This window comes from Cucurbita pepo, chromosome 4 (genome assembly GCF_057944985.1).
Source record: "Cucurbita pepo subsp. pepo isolate OVF chromosome 4, ASM5794498v1, whole genome shotgun sequence".
NCBI classification, from domain to species: domain Eukaryota; kingdom Viridiplantae; phylum Streptophyta; class Magnoliopsida; order Cucurbitales; family Cucurbitaceae; genus Cucurbita; species Cucurbita pepo.
The window spans coordinates 6,162,908-6,172,492 of NC_141801.1; positions in this window are offsets into that span (position 1 = coordinate 6,162,908).

Genomic DNA, 9,585 nt, shown 5'->3' on the forward strand with positions numbered 1-9,585 from the left:
GAGAGAGAGAGGTGAATAAGCTGATCTTTCTTTCAGTTGTTCAGTCTTAGTTAGTTTACAGTTCAAGAATCAATAGGGGAAGGGAGAGGATCAGAGAAAGTCAGTTAAGTCTCATTTCTTCTTCTTGAGGATTTACTGAAAGTGCACGAGAATTGATTCTTCTTCATCTTGAGTGTTTACTGGTCAATCCAGTCAGGTAATATCAAGTATAAGGTTTGAGCTTGAGTCTTGTCTTTCAAAGCTAGCTGCTAATTCCATTGATTATAGAAGAGTAAAGGAGAATGACTAAAGAGTCTCCCGGATTTCTTTTACTATAAACGCGGAGAAGGTAAAGGTGAAGGTTTGAGGTTCTGTCTTTCCTTTCTTACCAGAGAGTAAAAGAGTGAAATCAGGTTGTTCAGGTTCAGTAGCTAGCTTGATCATTAATCTTCTCTTGCTTTCTCTTCAGTTACTTAGAATAACAAGGGTGAAGTAACAAAGGGTTTGCGGTTCAGTCTTGACTTCCTTAATTAGATGAGAGACCAGACAAGGATAGTAAGAAGGAGCTGATCATCCAGCCGCTTGACCGTACCGAGTAAAAGAGTGAAAGAAGAATCGAATCCTCCAGCCGCTTTACCGAAAGAGTTCCATAAGTCTAAGGTTTAAGGTTGAGTCTCATTCATCTTTAGTGTTTACAGCTCATCAAAGGAGAAGATCCTGAATCAAAGGAAAGCAAGGAGAAGCAGACTGATAGTTTACGAGCGAGGTTCAAGTCTTTCTCTTTTTCTTTGACCTTGTCTTTGAATAAATAGGGTGGGTGGTTGACTCTCATCTTCTTTTTCAGTGTTTGAAGGTGAACGAGAGAATAGGAACAGGAGTAAGTAGCTCGACTCGTCAGGTGAAGGAGAATTACTAAGGAGGAGTATTGATCTTTTTCTTTTACCGACTGTAATGTAAAGGTGAAGGAGCATTCTTGTTTCGTCTTGACTTCCTGGGCAGTCTCATTGTTCAGCGAGAGTCAATTCATTAGCTACTAGGCAGAGGCAGGGTTACCAAAATTTTCTCGGGGCAAAGAACTGACTTAAACTTAGTCCTTGTGAGACCCATAAAATAAGGAAGGTAATCTCAGCCTATTTAACGAGTGAAAGAAAAGAGAAGAGACCTTGTGTTTGAGTGAAAGAAGGGACAAGTGAAGAAGTCTCATTAATCTTCAGTCTTAGTTTACTCCTCAGGGAGAGGAAATTTATTATCTGCTTTACCTCCTTCAAGAAGCGAGATGAAAGAAAGAAAAGCAAAGATTCGAAACCAACCGAGTTTACTATCAAGTTCAGTAGTTCAGGAAAGAACAGAGAAGAGACAAACAAAATAGCTTTACCGAGTTCAAGCAAGAAGGAAAAGAAAGGAGCGAAGCAACTCTCTCGATAGGGGGAGGAGCGAAGCCGAGGTCAAGGAGAAGGAGAAAGAATCCATAGATAGGTGTAGGTCAGAGTCAACTCTCATTAATAAGGAGTGTTTACAGGAGAGTCCATTCATTAGCTACTGAACCAAATGAACCTATTTCCCTCCTAAATAAAAGAGTGAAATGAACTCAAAATAGGGAGAAGAGTCAACTCTCATTAATTTCATATGCTTTGGTTACTGTGAAAGAATCAATCAGAAAAGCAAGAAGAGATTTGAGACCCTAAAGGATAGGTGAAGGGGAAGATCAAGATCAAGAAGGAATCTTGAGGATTGACTGACAGTTCACTCTCATTGATTCTTCGATAGTCTTGACTTCCGGTTCCGGATTTCATTTCCTTTTTGTTCAGGTGAAGGAGTCAGGTAAGTAGCTGCGAGAAAGATCAGTGAAAGAGTTAATTCATCTTTACAGAGTCTTGACAGGAGAGGAAAAGAGTCTTTGTTTGAATCATTCTCCATACAGTGAAGGAGCGAAGACAGAGTGAAAGAAGGTTCATGAGTTTACTGTTCCAGAAGGTGAAGGAAGAAGAAAGAAAGGGCCGAAGACGGGGTTCAGGTTAATAAAGAAATCAGGTAACAGGGAAATAGGTAAAGCAGCTGCTAATGAATGGACTACTCGACTATAAAGGTTCAGGAGTGAAAGAAAGAAGGTGATTGAGCTTCTCTTTCTTGACTTGATCTTTGGCTTTTACCTTATGGCCTGTTCTGTCTCATTCATCGAGAGTTGAGTCTTGACTGACTGTTTCGGATAATGATTGATTCTTTCTTACAGGCAGGAGAGGAAAAGAGCTACTGAATAAACCCATTTACCGAGGGAAAGGAGTCATAGTCCAGCCAGCCAGGAGTTCAAGAAGGATTTCATATGCTCTTCTCATTCATCTTCCTTTCATTTCTTTCGTCTTTCAAGCAGAATCAGAGAAAAGAAAAGAGCTACTGAATCAACCGAACCCAGTTACCGAGGAAAAGAGTGTTTGAGGGTGAAGGAGAGTCCATTCATTAAATCAAAATCCTATCGAGTTCAAGAATAAATAGGAAGGAGAGAAGCAGGGAAGGAAGAAAAGGTTAATAAAGAGAAGAAAGAATGTTTTACTGTTTCGGGGGTGCAGCGAGAGGGAGAGAAGTTCAATCAGGATCAGAATAAATACGGACAAGTGATTGAGTTCAATCTGGTTACGGTTCAGGATTTCATTAAAGAAGGAAAAAGCTGTCGGTTTCTTCTTCTGTGACCTAGGAAAGAAAAGAAAAGAGAACGAGTTCCAGAAGGGAATGAGGGAATCTCAGCCAGCCTATCCCATTTACCGAGTGTTTGACGAGACAAATACATTCTATTCTTATTATGACCGACTCTCATCTTCTTTTACAGTTCTAGAAGAAATGAATTAGCTGCTTTACAAAGAATAAATAGGGTCAGGATCAAGAATCGATAGTCTTTCCTATCCCGTCTTGACTTCCTAGTCCGTCTCATTCATCTTGCCCTTCTTTCTTGAACGGTAAACTAAACTCGGATAGGTTCAGTAGTTCAGTCGAATTAATCTTTCGTCTTTCCTTGATTCATAGGGTTCAGGAGTGAGAGAAGGTGCAGGTTCAGGTTTTCTCTTTCGTCTTTCCTTTCTTTTTCAGGGAATATCGGTTCAGTAGTTCAATCTGGTTTAGGTTCAGGTTCCGGAGTTCAGTCGAAGGTGAATGAGCTTCTCTTTCTTCGATCTTCTCCTTTCTTTCACTGTAACCTCGGTCTCTTTGCTTTTCTTTCCTTCACCTTCTTTTACGGTATGTAAACAAGGTTATTGTGTCTCAGAATTCCATTGCCTCTCCCAAGCCGAAAGACAGATCTATCTCATCACAACACTTGCTTTCCCTTTTCTATCGTCACAGCACTTGCTTTCCTTCTATCGAAACACTGAGAACTTGCTTTCCCTTTTCTATCGAAACTGAGAAGTAGGGCGAAAAGAGGGAATTCTCTAATTCGATAGCCTTACAACAAAGAAGCTTGCTTAATGCACTAGCTTTGAGTTCCGACTTATAAGCTCTTAGAAGTTCAAAACCAAAAGACAAAGTGCATCGCTCTCACGCTCGTCGGTAAAGTGAATTATTCGCCTTTTATATATAAAGGAGTGTTTGTTGTGTACTAAGTAGACTTGCTTGAACCGCAAAGAACGAACGGTTCTATTTATTTCTCCTTATCCATAACCATAAGGGCCGCCTTTCGAACGGTATAAGTTACGACTTCGCTTCCGAAAGAAAATAGAGATTTGACTCTGATTCACCAGCATCCACTACCAGAAGGAATTTCTTCACTTACCGCCAGCTCTTATTCCCCTTATTCCCATAGTTGAGCGTGGAAACAAGAACTTTCTTTCTCTCATGCCCTTTACCTTAAGCCTGACAAATCTCCTTTCACTTGCCCTACCGCTTTCATTGCCCGGAAAGACTCTCGATCTACAGCCTTCTTCTCTTTCCTTTTCATTACAAAGAAACTGATCCGCTTGAATAACTAATAAGGCGTAAAAGAAAGGAGTTAAGGTATTCGTTCTTCCGGTAACAAGATCCGGGACTAGGGCGAGCGCTGTTTACTATGCGAGTGGAGAGATTGTTGCGAGCTAATAGCGAGTGGACTTTTCCCCTCCCTTTCTTTATCTTTAGACGTGCAGTAAAACAGAAGAAGTTGACTCAGCTTGCACTTGAGCTTTCAGCCTTCTTTTGAATCCGTCAGTAGGAAAATCAATCCCCAAAGCTACAAGAAAGACGAGACTACAACCGCTACTTGCCCAATAGTACATCGCCTTCCTCCCTGTCTTGACTTTCCTAGCTACCCGCGCCCCTCTCCTTTCTAGTCAAGCTGCTTCTTCGCCCATCTCCTTTCCAGTCTCGCTGCTTCTTCGCCCCTTCACCTCGTAAACTCGGTTTCATGTCTTCGACTCTCTCCTCCCTTTTCTTTTCTTGTCTCGCTTCTTCGCCCCTCCCCTCCCTCTTTAACCCCTTGCCAGCAGAAGGACGAAAGGAAAGATTCTCTATGATACCGCTTGAATAACGATAATCGGAGTGAAAAGCCTTAAATAGAAAGCTTTAGCAACGTTAGGAGTTATTTATTTATTACTTACGCCAGCATGCACCTGAGATGAGCTTACCAGAACCTTCTCCCGCAACAGAGTTTGACTTAGACAAGTGAATGATATTCAGAGCCTTTAGATGAAGAATGCTCTACTAATACAAGGAGAGTAAAGGACTCAAGATCCGGATCGTAGTAGTCAAGGTCCTACATATAAGCCTAAAATCCCAACATTGGGCTTGATATGCTTTCTCTTCCATTTCTTGATATAGATATTAATTCATTCTATTTCTTTTTAGGCCATGAAGAACGATAGAGGGAGGGGGTCAAAGTGACGAGACACCGGGATCGCGTCGCCTTACGACACTAATAACAGTGATTTCTGATGAGTAGGAGGAAATAAAGGGGATTGAAATGGATCTGCCTTTTAGAGATAGGGTGGGAAAGACAAATCTCCCTCATAGGAGTGAACTCATTCCCACATTCCTTAGCTGCAAAGCTGTAAACGGCAGCAACTTAACGCTTGGTCACTTTTGAAGGTATCTCTTTACCCTATTCATGGCTGACTGCGTACATCAATGTCTCCCCACTAATTAGGTGGACGACAGGACTAGTGTCGCACAACGCCAATACCGTACAGAATGAATAGCCCCATTTACTATATGTACCGATGAAAGTGAGAAAGGTAATAAGCCTTACGAATCTGGGGCAGGTTGTTGTCAATGCGACATTGGCATCTAACAAAGGACCAGTGAAAGCCAATGAAAGAGCTTACTAGTAGGTCGAGCCTACCTAATTTCGCTTCTTCTTTCAGCCAATTTCGAGAAAATTCCAAGTGCTGTCAGCCCAGGATGCCTAGAGCCGTAGAACGATTGGTTTCCAACCGCGCAGGTTGTTGGTAGATAGGAAAGGCCAAGATACGAACTTGACGTCCCAAGGAGTCTCCGTTCATCTTCGTTCAAGGCAAAGACACATTTGACCCCAATGTTACATACAGTGGCTCTAGCTAAGGCTGCCAGCAGTCTAGATAAGACGCAGCAGCGCAGGACTCTCAATCAATTGAGATAAGCTATGACTCTCCAACATGGACTACCTACAGGGGCAGCAACAACAACCCAGCCCTTAAGACAAAGTCTATGGCCAGAACTCAGAAGGTGGCGGAAGATCGTTTGAAAGTGAGTAGCTAAGACCCCGGGGAAAGCATCCAAAGAACAAGGTAGAAAGAAAGACAGGATGGCATTGAAAGTTTATAAGCCAAGCCAAAGGACGGCGACAAGGAAGATGGCAGCCATTAAGAAGAAGATTGCCAGTATACTAAAAGAGAGACTGAAGTAAGGAACGCAAGCCCCTGGACCAGGAAAGTGACGGTGGAGAGGAAAGCTCAAAAAAGAGAATGAGTGCACGGATGTAACGCAATACGTATTATGAAAGGTAGGTATAGTTTCAGGGTTGGTTGTTGCATAAAGCCTCGATAAAGTCTCTTACAGAGAGTCAGTCGTCTTAATCCCTCCATACTATGTTCCGAGTTTACCCAACTATGACTTAACAAGAGTCGAGACAGCCTTGTCTTCTCTTCGGGTGTGCTTCATCTCATATATATGCCCGCTTCGTAATTGAATGTCAGCCTTTCATTGGGTGTCCGATGAGACCAGAGTCGAACCTAACCGTTGAGCCCAAGGGTTGTGTATGTACCCCACTGGGTAGAACAAAGGGTCGTAGTTAAGTATACAAGGGATAGTTGCCTTCGGGTAGAGGGTCAACTCGGCTAGCACGCTAACTATAACATTCAACCACCAAGATCCAGAAAAAGAGGGTAGAAGGCTCGAGCGAGGAAGGGTGGCGAAGGAAACCCATAATTAGAATGTGGGTATCCAGACTCGAGAAAGCAGGAAAAGCCATTCCAGGAAGATCGATAACAAAAGACCGGATAAGATTGAAGTATGAGCGCAAGCTTTTAGACTGCTGCGAAAGCGAGCCAGCAGCTGGAGGATCAGAAAGGTAGGTCGGTCAAATGAGGGAGAGCCAAGCCAGAGTCTCAATAATCAGACTACGTCTTAAAAAGGATGGATGGAAGGAAGGGTGGTGGATCCTGTGTGACCATTAAAATCGTTGTCATTCCAGTACATAGAAAGACGCTGGAAGTCATTCCGTTCGTTTCTTTCTCCCATTATTTCAATGCCCGGTTAGAACTGCTAAGCCCGCCTTGATTCTATTCATATATATTATCAAGTCTGCACGTTACCTTTACCGTTTGCCATTTAAGGGGGAAGGAGTCTTGGAGCTCTGAGTCGACGAGAAGAAACTATTCCCTCTCTGTCCCAATACCTTACTTATTACCTCCGAAAGAAAATGCTAATGCCAACTATACTATACTATCAGTAGCTAAATGAGAAAGCCTCTCCCTTCGGTCTCGCGGTTTCACCCCTCTCTCTTATGGCTCGCCTGGGATTTAAGCGGATTGAAGTTCATAAAGGACTCCCTGCAGGCCAACGAAAGCTGTCAGTTGTGGACATGACTACTATTTAGCTAGGGGAAACTCACTGTCTAAGATAGTGGCCGTCCAAAAGAGGGAATAAAGAGTAGGAAAGGTCCGGAGATTCTTTCCTATATGTAGTACTCTCCGATTCTCTTTCATCATCTTTTTGCACTTTCTTTGTGGTACCTTTTTGTTGTCCTTCATTTTGAGTAATCATTTCGGTTTTCTTTCTTATTACTTTGTCTTGACTTGTCTTGGTGAATCAACCAGAACCCAATGAATAATGCGGGTCTTCATTCAACTATTTCACGGGACTTTTAGGTAAGATGAAAAGCAGCAAGCCCATAGCATAGGAAGTTGTAGCTCAGTCTATCTTTCTTCCCAGAATGAATGCCAAACGGAACCTACTCCACTGAATCTAGGTACTTTCTCTTGGCATAACAACAATTGCTTAACGAACTCATGTATCTCAGGCTATCAGATATACCGATTTGCTTCAGTGAGAAATTTGGCCGAAAAGTGCTTGAAGCTGAAGTTCTTGTACCCTATTTGAAAACTGTAGGATAGCAGACCCATATGAGTCAAACGATTTACGCTGAACCGTCAAAGCCAGGCCAAAAATAGGAGTCAATCAAATAAGGAGTACTGATTTTGTAGATGTACAAAGAAAGTTGCAGCTGATGATCGAGATTATTCCGAAGAAAGCCCGAGGGCACTGTTCCTAGGAGCTCTTGCACATGATCTTTTGACTCTACTTCCTTCCTTATTTCACTAATGCTTTAGGGACAACCTATTTCATGGGTTTCTCACCCTCGAGTACAGAGCTCTTTCCTTTCGGATCTTGCTTTCACCCCCTAACATTGAAGTGAAGACTGAGATTCGTAGTCTACTTTGCTTTCAGTGCGCATTTTTAGCCTAGTATGTAGACGGAATCGCTTTCCAATTAAGAGGAGTGAGTTACTCTGTCATTAGCTAGCCCTTGGAGTCCCTTTGTTTTGTCTAGCCCAGCTTTCTCAGATGATTTCCTCTGGGATGCCGGAAAGAGATCGAAGCTCTCTCTTCTGACGATGGTTGGAGTTTACGTCAGTCAAAGTGACTTTTTTGAAAGGCTAAATAAGAAATGTTCAAACCTTCGCTTGATTCAGCCTATGGGAAAAGACAAAACGAGGATGATCGTCTGACTGTACCTGATCCTTTCTTATCTGGTTTCAAACTCTCTTGAAAGGGGCCAGCTAACCACTCGCTTAAGTGTCAAATGGTTTTTTTAGTGCATTTAATCAATCGATCCTTGGTTTACGTGTGTAGGATGACTCCCCTCTGGTTCAGGGATCATTTTCAAAAGCCGAAGGTAAACAGTCAAAGAAACCGGACTAGCGGCCGGAAAAAGCGAAAAAACAAACTGGGGGGAAGTCGTTGGATTGTTCACTTTGAGAGGATGCCTTTTTTATCCTTATGTGGTACTGGCTATACTTTGATTACTTTTGTTTTCCTTCTTTGATTATCAGCCTTTTTCTTTGAATCAATCTTCAAACCACCAGATTTTGCTGAAGAAAGTAAGAAAGAAGTCGCACAATCTTGTAATCGTTCATTTGTCCAAGATTCGAGTCAAATCTACCTTACCCTTTATTCTTCTTTTTTTCACTGCACACTTTCTGTTCAAAAACCTCGTCGAAGCCTGGTCTTGACTCTGATGTGTGGTATTCATTCTTGTTCGGCTCTTGGGTCCAAAAGCTCCTTCTTCTTTCGCCACAGACTTTTTTCAATAAGTTTTGATTGAGTTAATGCCTTTTGAAAAGAACAAGAAAGAAAGAATAGACTCCACTCGAAGATGGCACTAGGAGTTGTCTAATCGCCCAGTCCCAAACTCTTCTTCCTGCGGCTGGAATTCTGTTCGGAAAAAAACAGAGTGACAACTGTCCTCCACCCCCGCTAGGGAGAATTGGCCCACTATTTTTCCCTTCTTTTTCTGCTTTGTTGGATTGTAACTTAGCGCGAGCAAATCTTCGTTAGAGCGTGCCCAAAATCTGATTCCAAAGCTTTCTTCACACTTGCTTCATAGAAGGACACCTTTCCGTGTTCAGAGAGTCCACTCTGTCCACTCCAATTCCATTTCCATTGGCGAGAGAAAGAAAGGGCAGAGCCGCAAAAAAATCTATGAAAGACATCAGATTTATGGGGATTTTAGTAGGATTTATTTATTCTCATGATGTAGAAATAAGAGCAGGGTCAACGATCTCTCACGTCACGGGCTGGCCTCAAGACAATTCCCGCGAAACTCTTTCCTCTACGCATCTTGTTCTTCTCTTCGATAAAAAAACTCTTTGGAGAGAATTCCCCTTACTCGACTTCCATTCTTGATCGACTCACAAATCTCTTCTTCTTTCTTACACTGTTGAGAGGCAGCTGCACAACAATTTGCTCATTTGTTGAATGAGACTGAAACCATCTTTCTTCGATCGGGGAATAAGCTAGCCTAAAAAGAATGAATTATTCCATTTGCCTTGTCTTGTGTATAGGTAGGAAGGAATAAATCAATCAAATTCCGAGAGGCTGAATTCAGTGCTTCTTTAGGATCCCGGAGAAGATCTTGTGGCACAAGGGAACATCCAGGTACTTGATTATCAAA